This window comes from Balaenoptera borealis (assembly GCF_965194805.1).
Source record: "Balaenoptera borealis genome assembly, chromosome: 16".
NCBI classification, from domain to species: Eukaryota; Metazoa; Chordata; class Mammalia; order Artiodactyla; family Balaenopteridae; genus Balaenoptera; species Balaenoptera borealis.
Window position 1 is genome coordinate 32,112,335 of NC_138872.1, and position 17,530 is coordinate 32,129,864.

The 17,530-nt window shown below is 42.1% G+C and overlaps 1 pseudogene across 1 annotated transcript; it reads left to right on the forward strand.

The window, feature by feature from the left end:
• The first annotated feature begins 2,770 nt into the window (after positions 1-2,770).
• Positions 2,771-17,315, forward strand: LOC309614481 (zyxin pseudogene; annotated as a pseudogene). Its single transcript has one exon. The product of its transcript is annotated as a zyxin pseudogene (transcript).
• Positions 17,316-17,530: the final 215 nt, after the last annotated feature.

Consider the following 17,530-nt stretch of genomic DNA (forward strand, 5'->3'; position numbering starts at 1 on the left):
AAATCTCAGCAAGATCCTTTTTGACCCACCTCCTAGAGAAATGGAAATAAAAACAAAAATAAACAAATGGGACCTAATGAAACTTCAAAGCTTTTGCACAGCAAAGGAAACCATAAACAAGATGAAAAGACAACCCTCAGAATGGGAGAAAATATTTGCAAATGAAGCAACTGACAAAGGATTAATCTCCAAGATTTACAAGCAGCTCATGCAGCTCAATATCAAAAAAACAAACAACCCAATCCAATAATGGGGAGAAGACCTAAATAGACAATTCTCCAAAGAAGATATACAGATTGCGAACAAACACATGAAAGAATGCTCAACATCATCAATCATTAGAGAAATGCAAATCAAAACTACAATGAGATATCATCTCACACTGGTCAGAATGGCCATCATCAAAAAATCTACAAACAATAAATGCTGGAGAGGGTGTGGAGTAAAGAGAACCCTCTTGCACTGTTGGTGGGAATGTAAGTTCTTACAGCCACTATGGAGAACAGTATGCAGGTTCCTTAAAAAACTAAAAATAGAACTACCATACGACCCAGCAATCCCACTACTGGGCATATACCCTGAGAAAACCATAATTCAAAAAGAGTCATGTACCAAAATATTCATTGCAGCTCTATTTACAATAGGCAGAACATGGACGCAACCTAAGTGTCCATTAACAAATGAATGGATAAAGAAGATGTGGCACATATATAAAATAGAATATTACTCAGCCATAAAAAGAAACGAAATTCAGTTATTTGTAGTGAGGTGGATGGACCTAGAGTCTGTCATACAGAGCGAAGTAAGTCAGAAAGAGAAAAACCAATACCGTATGTTAACACATATATACGGAATCTAAAAAAAAGGTCATGAAGAACCTACAGGCAAGACGGGAATAAAGACACAGACCTACTAGAGGATGGACTTGAGGATATGGGGAAGGGGAAGGGTAAGCTGAGTGAGACAGTGGCATGGTGAGACAGTGGCATGGACATATATTCACTACTAAACGTAAAATATATAGCTAGTGGGAAGCAGCTGTATAGCACAGGGAGATCAGCTTGGTGCTTTGTGACCACCTAGAGGGGTGGGATAGGGAGGGTGGGAAGGAGGGAGACGCAAGAGGGAAGAGATATGGGGATATATGTATATGTATAACTGATTCACTTTGTTATAAAGCAGAAACTAACACACCATTGTAAAGCAATTATACTCCAATAAAGATGTTAAAATAAATAAATAAATAAAAAATAAACCTATGGGAATCAAAAAAAAAAAAAAGAATCCATTAGCAGAGGTCAAGCAGGAAAATAAGCAACTGTGATGTGGAGGAGGAAGTGTCTGGGGCCATGGGGAAGGGGCAGGAAGAGAGATGTCACCATCTCAGAAGGGAAGGTTGCTCCTGCCTGCATGGGAGGAAAATGGGGCAAGTCTTCATGGAGGCAGTGACATTTGAGACAGGCCTCGAAGGGTGAGCATGGTTTGGCTATGACAATGGAGGATGGGCATCTTTGGCACAGAGTTGATGTTAACCAAAACCAAAAACAGGAAACTCTCAGGGAGGGGATGTGGTGAGCAGAAAGGAGGGCATTTTGGTTGAAGCATTGGAAACAGAAAGAGTGGTAAAAAGAGCTAATGTTGGATTGGTAAATTGAGACTAGCTCATAGGGGCCCTTGAAGCAGTTTGTGCTGCACTTCATGTGCAGTGGCGAGTCACGGAATATTTTTGAGCAAAAGTGTGACATGAGACAGTGCAATGTAGTGGTTATGAGTTGAACTGCCTGGATTCAAATATAGGACAAGTTACTGTGCCTCTCTGAGCCTCAGTTTCCCATCTACAAAACGGGGATAATAATTGTATCAATCTCCTAGAGTTGTGAGAACTAAATGGATAAAGCCCTTACAATAGGGCTTGGCATTTAGTGTTACATAAGAGTTAGCTTTTATTAATTCAACTTGAGCTCTGTCTCATGAAAAATAATTTGGCGTCACTAACGTGAGTTTAGATGGAATTGGAAAACAGGAGACTCTAAACCCAGAGGCCCATGAGTAATGAAACAAGTGATGACAATGTCTGACCTAACCAAATGGAGGTGAGACTGGATGGAATGGAAGCCTGTAGAATCGTTGAGAAGGGAGGCGAAGGCTCAGTCTGAAGTTTGGGTTGGACAGAGGTGGGGAGTGGAGGATCCAAGGGAAAGAGAAGTCTTGAATCTAAATGGTGAAGAGGAGAATGATGATAGATGGGTAACTCAGGATCATGGGGCCAGGCAGGATGGGGGAGACCATGGCTCCCACAGGGCTCGTGAGGTAAGATATAACCATTGGAAAGCTCTAAGGGTGAAGGTGTATTTGGACCTTAAAAAAGCACTGAGGGCTGAAGATTTAGTTTGAGGAGAGCTCATTCAGGAAGGAGAGCAAAAGCTCCAAGGTCCAGTGAGATTCCCAAAGGAAGGTGGATTGTACATGGAGAGAAGAGGGGAGGGGAAGGAAGGAGGGAAAGGGAGAAGACAACACCAGAGGGGAGAAGGAGAGAGGAAGGTAAAGAAGACCAAGAGCAGTTTCCAGGCTGGTAATAAACTTTATCGGCTATGATGTCAAACCTGAGTTCAAGCCCAGCTCTGCCAATAACTAGCTGTGTGACCTTGGATCAGTTCCTTAATCTGTGCCTCAGTTCCTTAATCTGTAAACTGGAGATGATAATAGAACATAATATACAGAGCAGTTAACATAATAACATAACATAATATACACAGTTAACATAATAACATAACATAATATACAGAGCAGTTAAGAGAATTAAATGAGATAGCATCCATAAAGCCTCACTGATTACAATGCCTGGCACCAGGGCAGAGCCTAAGGAAATGGTAGCTAGTATCATTATGATTATTGTAAAATCTGGGTTAAATGGATAGAAGAAGAAGGTAGAGATAGGGTGGATGGAGTGTAGCTGCTGTTAAAAAAAAAAAAAAAAAAAGACAGAAACCAAACAACCAAACAAACAAAACCCAGGCGAGAGTGGTAGAATAGCAGGCAAGGCAGGGAGACCTTTAGGAAAGCAAGACTGGTGAGCAGATGTCAGGTGCCAAACAACTCAGAGACCTCTAGGAGGATAAGAACTTGGACAGTACTTTGGGATATGGTAATTAATACATCTCTAGTGATTTCCAAAAAAAGCAATGTGGAACCTCTATACTGTTCTCCATAGTAAAAAGCTAAAAGTAGAACTACCATACGACCCAGCAATCCCACTACTGGTCATATACCCAGAGAAAACCATAATTCAAAAAGAGTCATGTACCACAATGCTCACTGCAGCTCTATTTACAATAGCCAGGACATGGAAGCAACCTAAGTGTCCATCGACAGATGAATGGATAAAGAAGATGTGGCACATATATACAATGGAATATTACTTGGCCATATAAAGAAATGAAATTGAGTTATTTGTAGTGAGGTGGATGGACCTAGAGTCTGTCATACAGAGTGAAGTAAGTCAGAAAGAGAAAAACAAATACCGTATGCTAACACATATATATGGACTCTAAAAAAAAAAAAAAAAAGTTATGAAAAACCTAGGGGCAGCATAGGAATAAAGACACAGACATAGAGAATGGACTTGAGGACACAGGGAGAGGGAAGGGTAAGCTGGGATGAAGTGAGAGAGTGGCATAGACTTATACATACTACCAAATGTAAAATAGATAGCTAGTGGGAAGCAGCCGCATAGCACAGGGAGATCAGCTCAGTACTTTGTGACCACCTAGAGGGGTAGGATAGGGAGGGTGGGAGGGAGATGCAAGAGGGAGGAGATATGGGGATATATGTATATGTATAGCTGATTCACTTTGTTATAAAGCAGAAACTAACACACCATTGTAAAGCAATTATACTCCAATAAAGATGTTAAAACAAAAAAAGCAATTTGATTTTAAAAATAAAGAATAAGTGGGAAAGATAGTTGGAAAGGTAGGTTAGGGTCTCCTATGGAGAGGGAGTGGGAGAGAGTAGGCGAGTTTGAATGTTTGGCTGGAGAGTCTGGATTTTATATTTAGGCAATTGTACAACTTGGGAGGTATTTGAGCAAGAGAAATCCTGGTGCTGGTTTGGGATGATGTGTCTGGGTCTGGCAGAGAGAAGGGAGGGCTGAGGCATCAGTGGCCAGAGTGCCATACCCATCCAAATGAATATTAGAATTTGATTGACAAGGGCCTAAAATTCCCATGTTGAGATTTAAACCACTCAATTGCTCCAGAGACTAATCCATGTTGACTTATATTTCACCCCATCCCCAAAAAAGCAATAGGGAGAATAATACGCAAAGCTCCCAAATCTTATACTTGTACAAACTGGAAGCAGTGGGGGAGAGACAAAGGAGAGGAGTTGGGAGGAGAATATTGCAGGACTCAGCCAGGCCCAGGAAAGTGGAAGTTGCAGCTATTGGGATTTTTTCAGATGAAGGCTCCCACAAACAATACTGGAAGACTCTGAGGATCTGTAAATAGTAACTTTTATTTGAGAACCTCTCCTTCTGGAGGGTGCTTGCTGACCGTTTAATCTCAGAAGATGACCTCATCTGAGCCAGTTGCCAGATCTTATCATGATCCTTCAAATAATCACACAATGGCAATGAGAGCCAACCAGGGATGACTCGTAACCAGCCCAGTTCATTGGAAATACCTGGGGCTTGTGAGCTGGCCACTGGGGTGGTTAACAAAACATTGGGGGCTTCTAAGAAATTTTGTAGTGTTGCTTATTCACAACTGAGGACCAAAAGCCATACTTCTGTTTGTGATTAGCAAAGTGGTCTCAACACATCTGTCCTTAGTCAGACAACTTCAGAAGATGCTCCCTCCCCATACGTCTAACTTCTCTCCAACTCAGACAGAGTTATGAGGGGTGGTCAGACTAGGTGGAGCTGGGGCTGGGGATGCTGTTCAAGATGCAGTTTATTGGATTAATTTTTGGCAGGAAGAACATAGGGTTGATCTTCACACCATGAAACTCTGTCTGGAGAACAAGGCTCTCAGGAGCCATTGCTGCTCTCCCTGCTGGGAGGGCTTGAGAATCTATTACATGGGATGAACAATATGAACAGAGCCAGAATTTTATTCCTGCTTCAAGACCCCTTGAGTCACTCTATTTCCAAAGAAAGGGCTCATTTCATAAGACTCCAAGGAAGTGGGCCCTGGATTTCTAATAAGAGGAGGAAATATCATGTTCTTTTAAAATTATATTTGGTATTGTGCTGTAAGAACTGTTTAGATATTAATCTCTTATAGGATATATCATTTGCAAATATTTCCTCCCATTCAGTAGGTTTTTTCCATTTTGTCGATGGTTTACTATATAAAACCTTTTAAGTTTAATTAGGTCCTACTTGTTTATTTTTGTTTTTTCTTCTTTGCCTGAGGATACCAATCCAAAAAAATATTGCTATAACTTATGTCAAAGAGTGTTCTTCCTATGTTTTCTTCTAGGAGTTTTATGGTTTCTGGTCTTACATTTAGGTATTTAATCCATTTTGTTTATTTTGGCATATGGTGTGAGAAAATATTCTAATTTCATTCTTTTACCGGTAGCTTCCCAGTTTTCCCAGCACCTCTTATTGAAGAGACTGTCTTTTCCCCATTGTATATTCTTGCCTCCTTTGTTGTAGGTTAACTGACCATAAGTGCATGAGTTTATTTCTGGGCTCTCTATTCTGTACCATTGATCTATGTGTCTATATTGTGACAGTACCATACTGTTATGCTTCCTGTAGCTTTGTAGTACAGTCTGAAGTCAGGAAGTTTGATAACTCCAATTTTGTTCTTTTTCTCAAGATTGCTTTGGCTATTAAGGGTCTTTTGTGGTTCCATATAAATTTTAGAATTATTTGTTCTAGCTCTATGAAAAATGTTCTGGGTATTTTGATATGGATTGCATTAAATCTGTAGATTGCTTTGGGTAGTATGGACATTTTTATTAATATTAATTTTTTCAACCCATGAACATGGGCTATCTTTCCATTTCTTTGTGTCATCTTCAATTTCCTTCATTAATATTTTGTAGTTTTCCTATTTTGTAGTTGGAGTATATCACCTTCTTGGTTAAATTTACTCCTAGGTATTTTATTTTTTTTGATGCAATTTTAAATGGGATTGTTTTCTTGCTTTTTCATTCTGATATATAAGCAGCTCATACAACTCAATATGAAAAAAAACAAACAACCCCATTAAAAATTGGCAGAATACCTGAATAGACATTTTTCTACAGAAGACATACAGATGACAAATAGGCACGTGAAAAGATGTTCAACATCACTAATCATCAAGGAAATGCAAATCAAAACCACAGAGATATCACCTTATACTTGTCAGAATGGCTATCATCAAAAAGACCACAAATAACAAATGTTGGTGAAGATGTAGAGAAAAGGTAACCCTAGTACACTTTTAGTGGGAATGTAAACTGGTACAGCTATTATGGAAAATAATATGGAGGTTCCTCATAAAACCAAAAATAGACCTACCATATGATCTAGCAATTCCACTCCTGGGTATATATCCAAAGAAAATGAAAACACAAACTCCAAAAGATGTATGCACCCCAAAGTTCATAGCAGCAACAACATGATGGACCTGGAGGGTATTATGCTTAGTAAAATAAGTCAAACAGAAAGACAAATACTATGTGTTATCACTTATATGTGGAATCTAAAAAATAAAACACATGAATAAATGTGACAAAACAGAAACAGACTCATGGATATGGAGAACAAACTAGTGGTTACCGTGGGAAGAGGGATGCAGAAGGGGCAAGATAGGGGTAGGTGATTAAGAGGTATTGATACAAACTACTATGTATAAAGTAAATAAGCTACAAGGATATATTGTACAATGCAGAGACTAGAACCAATATTTTATAAGAACGTTAAATGGAGTATAATCTACAAAAATATTTAATCACTATGTTGCAACCTGAAGCTAATATAATATACTATACTGATCAACTATACTTTAATAAAGAAAGATACTTAATTCCCCCAAATAAATAAATAAAATTAATTGTATTTGGATCTTTGTAGTCTAACTAAGGGAAATGATTCCCTTTGTATCTTTCTGCCACAGGACTACATGGTAACAGATGTGTGTTCAGTGAAATGCATCCATCAGGGAGCCTGGAACACAGCTGGTGCTCATTAAATGCTTTCTTCCATCTGCCCCAGGTGGCCCTGAAAATTTCCATATCAGATCCAAGTTGTGTATACGTGTTTATATCAAAGTAGGGGCTGTGGTCTTAAATATCTCCATCCAAATTGGAACCAAAAAACAAAAAAACCCAGACTCTGTAGCAGCTTTAAAGATATTTGTGACTCATTCAATTGAATCTTTTAATTTGGAAAATAATACAATTGTGAGAGGTCCCCACATGTCAGCAGAGAGTGGACATGTCCAAGCATATTGGTTTCTAAAGTGAAGATTCAAAGTGAAAGTACTTGCAGAAAAAGTATAAAGGATCATATAAAGATATATTCTCCTGTTTTTGATGATTGTTAAGAGGGATATCTTTCCTGCTTTATTTCTTCATTTGAAGGGATTTTCCAAAACAGTGAGGCCAAAAATTCGTCCATGTGAATTATCTTTAACTAATGAACAGTTGCCTTATGCCACAAACGCACAATAAGGTATTGGTAGTGTCACGTGGTGAGAAATTCCATACAACCATTTGGTAAGGGGGAACCTCATGACTTTGTGAGTTGTACAAGAATCCAAGGCGATTACAATTGCCCAGAAAACAGAAGGGGGTGTCTGTTTCTAGCTCACCATAGTTAGGGGGAGATACCTGGTGCTATGTAGTTCATTTAAAAGCAGGCAGTGGAGACTTGGTGTCCAGGTCCCTCCAGTGTAGCCTCCCTGGAGTGCCACAAGCCAGCAATGACACCTCCCATATCTTGCTTTCAATTCTCTGTCTCTTTGTAAGAACATGTACTTAAACAGTGGGTCCTAACTTTGTGATGCATGGTGTCCCCATATTTTTGTCTCTCTAAATCCCCAGTGTTTAAGCATACAAGGTCATTAATTCCCAACTGCATTAATTTCCTAAGGCTGTTATAACAGAGTATCACAAACTAGGTGGCCTAAAACAACAGAAATTTGTTTTCTCACAGTTCTAAAGGCCAGAAGTTCACAGTCAAAGTGTCAGTACTTTTGGTCTTTCTGAGGACTCTATGAGAGGATATGTTTTATGCTTCTAGTCATAGCCAGCAATCTTGGTGTTCCCTGTCTTGTAGATGCATCATTCAAATCTCTGCCTCCATATTTCTACTAACAGTCTCTTCATATGGCTGTCTTCCTTCTGTGTCTATGTCCGAATTTCCCTCTTTTTATAAAGACACCAGTCATTTGGGATTAGAAGGCTACCCTACTCTAGTATGACCTCATCATAACTTAATTGTATCTTCAATGACCCTTTTCCCAAATAAGATCACATTTTGAGGTACTAGGATTAGGACTTCATCATATCTTTTGGTGGGGGTGGGAGAAGGGACAGGGGAGAACACAATAATTCTACCCATAAAACCAACTTACTATTTCCCTCTATTGGGTTCTATGTTTTGAAATATTTTGTTTACCAAACAAAATGTACTTAATGGTTATTCATTTTCCTGGGTGTTTTTAAAACATCAAAGTCATCCAAATAGGTTTCTTATCCCAGAAGAAGATGGCATAAAATCGTTTTTCCCTGGTTTACTTCTCTGAATACAACTAAATACCTTGAAAATTACTCAGTAGACAATGATAAAAGAATTCTGAAAGCTGGAAGGAAGAAGGCAGACTGGCTGGGAGCCCCCAAGACTTGAGGAACCACAATGCAGTGAGTCTGCTTGGTTTTCTTTTTATCTCCCATGTACGTCCAGATTGGGTGCCAGAGAGGTATGGAACTCAGAACCACCAATAGACATAGACAACAAAACCCAAGAAAAGCCTGCTCTCTCTGGCCAAGGGGTGGGGTGGGAAGCCCACAGAGAACTAGTGGACAACTAGGTCCAACTAGACCAAGTCCACAGCTGCAGCCCCTGCAGGCATTCTAACCCACCAGAGCTCTGCTTTTCCTTGCTCTCCACCAAGGTGGCACAACACTAGATATTCCACAGAAGTACTTTCTAACCCCACAGTTGGCACCAGCTAAGATTAAGCAGGAGCCCCAGCAACACCAGAACAAAGCAGATAAAAATAGAAATCAAAGGGCTCAGAAAACTAAACTGTCATTGATACAAATGCTCACAAAAGTAGATCAGAACTTATACACCAAACATAAACAGGGTGACTGCTCACTAAAAGAGAAGATTTAGGATCAAGAGTCTCCTAACTGAAGAATCAAAATGTCCAGGATAAAATGAAAAACATTTACTCAGGAAAATCACAATTTGAATGAGAAAAGACAGCAAATGTTAATACTAAGATGAATCAGATACGGAGTTATCTGACAAGGATTTTAAAGTAGTCACCATAAAAATGCTTAGACAATGAATTACAAATTCTCTAGAAGTAAATAAAAAAAGGACATGTCAACAAAGAATAAAAGGTATAAAGAGAAACAAATGGAAATTATAGAACTCAGAAATACAATAACCAAAATTTTAAAACTCATGGATGGGTTCAGTAGTAGAGTGGAGATGACAAGGATAGAATCAGTGAACTTGAGGACAAGTCAATCTAAATAATGAAGAGAAAATAGACTGGAAAATAAGTTAGCAGAACCTCAGGCTTTGTGGGAGGATAACAAGATCCATCATTCATATCATTGAAGTCCCAGGACAGAAGAAAGAACATGGGACTGAAAAAGTATTTGAAGAAATAAAAATTTCCCAAATTTGGCAAAACACATAAAATTGTAGATCCAAGAAGCTGAACAAACTACAAATAGGATAAACCAAATAAAATTCACACCAAGACACATCATAATCAAACTTCTGAAAACTAAATACAAAGAAAGAAAAATCTTAGAAAGCAGGAGAGAAACAATATATTGCCTATAAGGGAACACCAATTTGAACAAGAACAGGTTTCTCATCAGAACAATGGAATCCAGAAGAAAGTGGCACATTTTTCAAGAGCTGAAAGACCTGTCAACCAAAATTCTATATATGGTGAAACTATTTTTCAGAATTAAAGTGGAAAAAAAGACAACTCAGGCAAAGAAATGAGAATCTGTTGCTAGCAGATCTAGTCTTAAAGAATGGCTGATGGAAGCTCTTAAAACAGAAAAAAAAAGATAACAGAGGGCTAAGACTTTCAGAAAGGAAAGAAGAACAGCAGAATAGGTAAAAGTAGAAGTAGTAAACGTAAGAGACTATCCTTCATCTAATGGATTTCTTTAGTCATATTATATGCTTGAAGCAAAAGTTATAACACTGATTTTTACAATGATGTTAGATTATACACATCAGTGTTATAAAAGTTATAATATCTGATGTGTATACAGAGGAAATGTTTAAGACAATTACATTTTTTCAGTGTGGAAGGTAAAAGGATTTAAAAGAAGTAAGAGTTCTACATTCCACACATTGTGGTAAAATGTTGACACAAGTCAGCTGTGATGACTTCCATATGTATACAATAATAACTAGAACAATCACTGAGAAAACTATACAAAGTGATATACTAAATATATATATATAAATAAATCAAAGTGGAACTCTGAAAAGTGTTCAAATAACCCACAAGAAGGCAGTAGAAAGATAACAGGGTAACAAGAAACAGAAGACACAAGCAGTAAATAAATTAAACATTAATATATCAATAATTAGTTTAAATGTAAGAGGCCCAAATACATCAATTAAAAGACAGATTGGTAGAGTGAATAAAAAGACATGGCCCAACTATATGCTATAAAAACTCACTTCAATCATAATGACATAGGTAAGTTGAAAGTAAAAGGATAGAAAAACAAACATTATGTAAGTGTTAATTTTTTAAAGGGAGGAGTGGCTATATAAATATCAAAGTAGACTTCAGAACAAAGAAAATTACCAGGGACAGAGAGGGACATTACATAATGATTTTAAAAAGTCAATCTACCAACAAGAGACTACAGTCCTATGTGTGTAAGCACACACACCCAGGTGCACAAACAGATCTTCAAAATACGTGAAGCAAAAAATGATAGAGCTGTAAAGAGAAACTGACAAATCCACTATTATTGTTGGAGACTCTCCTCTCAGTAATTGATATAACTACTAGAGAGAAAATCCACAAAGCTATAGAAGAACTGAACAACACCTTCCATCAACAGGAACTAATTAACATTTATAGAACACTCTACCCAATAATACCAGAATACACATGCTTTACAAGTGACTATGGAACACTCACTAAAATAGACTACATCCTGGCTTTATAAACTAACCTTAAGTGTAAAAGAAATAAAATCAGACAGAGTATATTCTCTGATAATAAGAAAAAAGCTAGAAATCAATAGTAGAAAGTCAAAACAAAAATCTCCAAAAACATGGATGTAAACAACATACTAAATAATACATGGATCAAACAGGAAATTCTTTAAAAATTTTTAAAAAATGAACTCTTCCTAAAGAACATTTCTTAAAGAAATATTCAAGAAAAAACGAAATTGTGTTTAATGAAAATGAAATCACAATGTACCAAATTTGTGGGATGCAGGTAACAGTGCTGAGAGGGAAATTTATAGGACTAAATACTTACATAAAAAAAGAGGAAAGATCTGAAATTAATAATCTAAGTACTGAAGAGAAATGGGCTCTCAGACAAGATGGTGAAGTAGAAGGACTTGATCTCACCTCCTCTCAAGAAAACACCAAAGTCACAACTAACTGCTGAACAACCATGAAAAAAAGACTAGAACCTACCAAAAAAGATAGTCTACATCCGAACACAAAGAAGAAGCCACAACAAGACAATAGAAGGGGCGCTTTCATGATATAATCAGATCAAATCCCATACCTGCCAGTTGGGTGACCCACAAACTGGAAAATAATATTATTGCAGAGGTTCTCCCAGAGGAGTGAGAGTTCTGAGCCCCACGTCAGGCTCCCCAGGCTGGGAGCTTGGCATCAGGAGAGGAGCCCCAGACCATTTGGCTTTGAAAACCAGCAGGGCTTGATCACAGGACTGGGGGAAACAGAAACACCACTCTTGGAGGGTGCACACAAGGTCTTGTATGCACCAGGATCCAGGGGGAAAAAGCAGTGGCTTCACAGGAACCTGGGCCAGACCTACCTGCTGGTTCTGTAGTGTCTCCTGGGGAGGTAGGGGGCAGCTGTGGCCCACTGCAGGAACAAAGACACCGGTGGTGGAGGTACTGGGAAATACTCATTGGCATGAGCTGTCCTGCAGGCCACCATTTTGATGCCAAGACCTGGCCCCACCCAACAGCCTGTGGGTTCCAGTGCTGGGATGCCTCAGGCCTAACAACAGGGCAGGAACACAGTCCCACCAATCAGCAGAGAGCTGCTTAAAGTCTTCCTGCACCCACAGCCACCTCTAAACAAACCCCTTCACATGGCCTGCCCACCAGAGGGAAAAGACACAGCTCCACCTACCAGTGGGCAGGCACTAGTCCCTCCCACCAGGAAGCCTGCACAAGCCTTTTTTTTTTTTTTTTTAAAGATTTATTGATTGATTGATTGATTGCTATGTTGGGTCTTCGTTTCTGTGCGAGGGTTTTCTCTAGCTGCGGCAAGTGGGGGCCACTCTTCATCGCGGTGCATGGGCCTCTCACTATCGCGGCCTCTCTTGTTGCAGAGCACAGGCTCCAGACGCACAGGCTCAGCAGTTGTGGTTCACGGGCCCAGTTGCTCCACGGAATGTGGGATCCTCCCAGACCAGGGCTCGAACCCGTGTCCACTGCTTTAGCAGGCAGATTCTCAACCACTGCGCCATCAGGGAAGCCCAGCACAAGCCTTTTAGACCAGCATAACCCACTAGAGGGCAGACACCAGAAGCAATAGGAACTACAATCCTGCAGTCTGTGGGACCACAAACACAGAAAGTTAGACAAAATGAGATGGCAGAGGAGTATGTTCCAGTCAAAGGTACAAAATAGAACCCCATTTCCACGCAAATGGAAATCAAAGGAAAGCTGAAGTAGCAATACTCATATCAAACAAAATAGACTTTAAAATAAAGACTGTTACAAGAGACAAAGAAGGACAGTAATAATGATCAAAGGATAAATCCAAGAAGATATAACAATTGTAAATATATATGCACCCAACATAGGAACACCTCAATAGATAAGACAAATGTTAACAGCCATAAAAGGAGAAATCAATGATAACACAATAATAGTGGGAGGCATTAACACCCCACTTACATCAATGGACAGATCATCCAGACAGAAAATCAATAAGGAAACACAAGCCTTAAATGATACATTAGACCAGATGGACTTAATTTATAGAGGATTCCATCCAAAAGCAGCAGAATACACATTCTTTTCAAGAACATGGAACATTCTCCAGGATAGATCACTTGCTGGGCCACAAAGCAAACCTCGTAAATTTAAGAAAATTGAAATCACATCAAGCATTTTTTCCAACAATGATGGTATGAAATTAGAAATCAACTACAAGAAGAACACTGTAAAAAACACAAAAACATGAAGGCTAAACAATATGTTACTAAACAACCAATGGATCATTGAGGAAATCAAAAAATACCTAGAGAAATATGAAAACAAAAACACAATGATCCTCAGGAAAGAAGAAAAATCTCAAATAAATAATCTAACCTTACATGTAAAGCAACTAGAGGAAGAAGAACAAACAAAACACAAAGTTAGCATAAGGAAAGAAATCATAAAAATCAGAGCAGAAATAAATGAAATAGAGATGAAGAAAACAATAGAAAAGATCAATAAAGCTAAAAGCTAGTTGCTTGAAAAGTAAACAAAGCTGATGAACCTTTAGCCAGACTCAAGAGAAAAAAAAAAAGGGAAAGGGCTCAAATCAATAAAATTAGAAGTGAAAAAGGAGAAGTTAACTGACACCACAGAACTACAAATGATCATAAGAGAATACTAAAAGCAACCATATGCCAATAAAATGGACAACCTAGAAGAAATGGACAAATTTTTGTGAGGTACAAGCTTCCAAGACTAAACTAGGAGGAAACAGAAAATATGAACAGACCAATCACAAGTACTGAAATTGAAAGTGTGATTTTAAAAACTTCCAGCACTTCAAGATGATGGAGAAGTAAGACGTGGAGATCACCTTCCTCCCCACAAATACATCAAAACTACATCTACAGATGCAGAGTCCATGGACACGGCTGTGAGACAGCCACCCGAGACTCTCTGGCCTGCACCGGGCCTGGCCATGGCAGCCCTCCACCCGCCTCGCGTGATCTCTGTCTTGGCTCCAGTTTTTTATGCCCCGCAGAAGTTCAGCTGGTGGTGGCCCCAAAGCCCAAACTGAATCCTTTCCAGCCTGGTGACAGCAAACCTTCCTCGGCCACTGGGGCCCAAAGTGCACAGATGGGCCAGGTGGGCAAGATTCCCCCGCCACCCCCGGAAGACTTTCCCTTACCGCCTCCTCCCGTGCTTGGGGAGGCCAATGATGCCGAAGGCGCTCTGGGAGGTGCCTTCTCACCTCCCCCTCCCCCAATCGAGGAACCATTTCCCACTGCGCCTTTAGAGGAGGAGATCTTCCCTTCCCCACTGCCTCTGCTAGTGGAGGAGGGAGGGCCTGAGGCCCCCATACAGCTCCCACCACAGCCCAGGGAGAAGGTGAGCAGTACTGATCTGGAGATTGACTCTCTGTCTTCATTGCTGGATGACATGACCAAGAATGATCCCATCAAAACCTGGGTGTCATCTGGATATGTATCACCACCAGTCACCACTCCATTCATTTCCAAGTCCAGTTCTAAGCCTGCAACTGGGGGCACAGCACCTCTGCCTCCCTGGAAGTCCCCTTCTAGCTCCCAGGCTCAGCCTCAGAGCCAGACACATTTCCATGTGCAGCCCCAGCCCCAGCCCCAGCCCCAGGCCAGGACTCAGATCCAACTCCATGTCCAGCCCCAGCTCCAGGCCCAGCCCCAACCTGTGCCTTTGGCTAACACCCAGCCTCGAGGTCCCCATGCCCCATCTCCAGCCACCAAGTTTTCTCCAGTGACTCCCAAGTTTACTTCTGTGGTTTCCAAGTTCAGCCCTGGAGCTCCAGGTTGACCCGGGTCACAGCCCGATCAGAAGTTGGGGCCCCCTGAAGCTCCCTCTTCCACTGGCACAGGCTCCCCTCAGCCCCCCAGCTTCACCTATGCTCAGCAGAAGGAGAAGCCCCAAGTGCAGGAGAAGCAGCACCCAGTGCCCCCACTGGCTAAAAACCAAAACCAGGTGCACCCCTCTGGGGCCCCAGGACCTTTGACTCTGAAAGAGGTGGATGAGCTGGAGCAGCTGACCCAGCAGCTGATGCAGAACATGGAGCATCCTCAGAGGCAGAACGTGGCCATCAACGAGTTCTGTGGCCAGTGTCACCAGCCCCTGGCACATGCTCAACTTGCAGTGCACACTCTGGGGAAGCTGTTCCACATCACCTGCTTTACCTGCCATCAGTGTGAGCAGCAGCTGCAGGGACAGCAGTTCTACAGCCTGGAGGGGGTGCTGTACTGTGAGGGCTGCTATACTGACACCCTGGAGAAGTGCAACACCTGTGGGCAGCCCATCACTGACCACATGCTAAGGGCCACAAGCAAGGCCTACCACCCGCAGTGCTTCACCTGTGTGGTCTATGCCTGCCCCCTTGAGGGCACCTCCTTCATAGTGGACCAGGCCAACTGGTCCCACTGCATCCCCAACTACCACAAGCAGTATGCTCCCAGGTACTCCATCTGCGCAGAGCCCATCATGCCCAAGCCTGGCTGAGAGGAGACTGTGTCTGTGGTTGCTCTGGACAAGAACTTCCATATGAAGTACTACAACTGTGAGGACTGTGGGAAGCCACTGTCCATTGAGGCAGATGAAAGCAGCTGCTCCCCTTGGATGGCCATGTGCTCTGCTGGAAATGCCACAATGCCAGAGCCCAGACCTGAGTGAGGACTGGCCCCCTTCTTGACTGCAAATCCATTCCCCATTAGCAGACCATCCACAATGAGACCACCCCCTCTTCACCCTCCCAACAGTTATTTTTTGATGTCCAACCCCTCCTTCCATACCAACCCCCACCCCAGTATCCCTTGTGCTCTGATTCAGGGACCCAACATGGCCTAGGGCTGCAGAGTCCCTGACCTGAGGTCCAGTCCTCCCCAATCCTGCAGGGACCACCCACCATAGTCTAGGTTCCCCACCTGAGCAGGCACCAGACTGAGTGCTGCTGCTTTCACTGATATACTGATGCCCTTGACTGGCACTCAAGCAGCCTCTTACTCTGCTTGCTGAGGGCCAGGAAATGTCCTGACCTGCTGGGAGGCTGGGCTGGGCTCACCAGCCTGGACGTTCCCACCAACCCCTGTGCTGCCAGGTTGTAGCTACAGCTACAAATAAAAGATGTTTCCAGAAAAAAAAATACATCTACATGTGGAACAACTCCTACAGAACACTTACTGGATGCTGGAAGAAGAACTCAGACTTCCCAAAAAGCAAGAAACTCCCCACGTACCTGGGTAGGGCAAAAGAAAAAAGGAAAAACAGAGACAAAAGAATAGGGACAGGACCTGCACCTCTGGGAGGGAGCTGTGAAGGAGGAAAAGTTTCCACACAATAGGAAGCCCCTTCACTGGCGGAGATGGGAGGTGGGCCAGGGGAAAGCTTCAGAGCCACAGAGGAGAGAGCAGCAACAGGGGTGCAGAGGGCAAAGAAGAGAGATTCCTGCAGAAAAGATCAGTGTCAACCAGCACTCACCAGCCTGAGAGGCTTGTCTGCTCACCCACTGGGGCGGGTGGGGGCTGGGAGCTGCAGCTCGGGCATCGGAGGTCAGATCCCAGGGAGAGGACTGGGGTTGGCTCTTGAACACAGCCTGAAGGGACTAGTGCACCACAGCTAGCTGGGAGGGAGTCTGGGGAAAAGTTTGGAACTGCCTAAGAGGCAAGAGACCATTGTTTCGGGATGCACGGGTAGAGGGGATTCAGAGCACCGCCTAAACGAGCTCCAGAGATGGGCGCAAGCTGCGGCTATCAGTGCACACACAGGCATGAGATGCTAGGGCTTCTGCTGTAGCCACCAAGAATCCTGTGTACAAACACAGGTCACTATCTGCACCTCCCCTCCTGGGAGCTTGTGCAGCTCACCAGTGCCAGGGTCCCGTGATCCAGGGACAACTTCCCTGGGAGAACACACGGTGTGCCTCAGCCTGCTGCAACATCATGCCGCCCTCTGCTGCCACAGGCTCATCCCGCATTCTGAACCCTGCCCTCCCCCGCCCCCCCACCCTGGGACTGAGTGAGCCAGAGCCCCTTAATCAGCCACTTCTTTAACTCGCTCCTGTCTGGAAAAGGAACAGATGCCCTCTGGTGACCTACACATAGAGGCAGGGCCAAACCCAAAGCTGAACCCCAGGAGCTGTGCA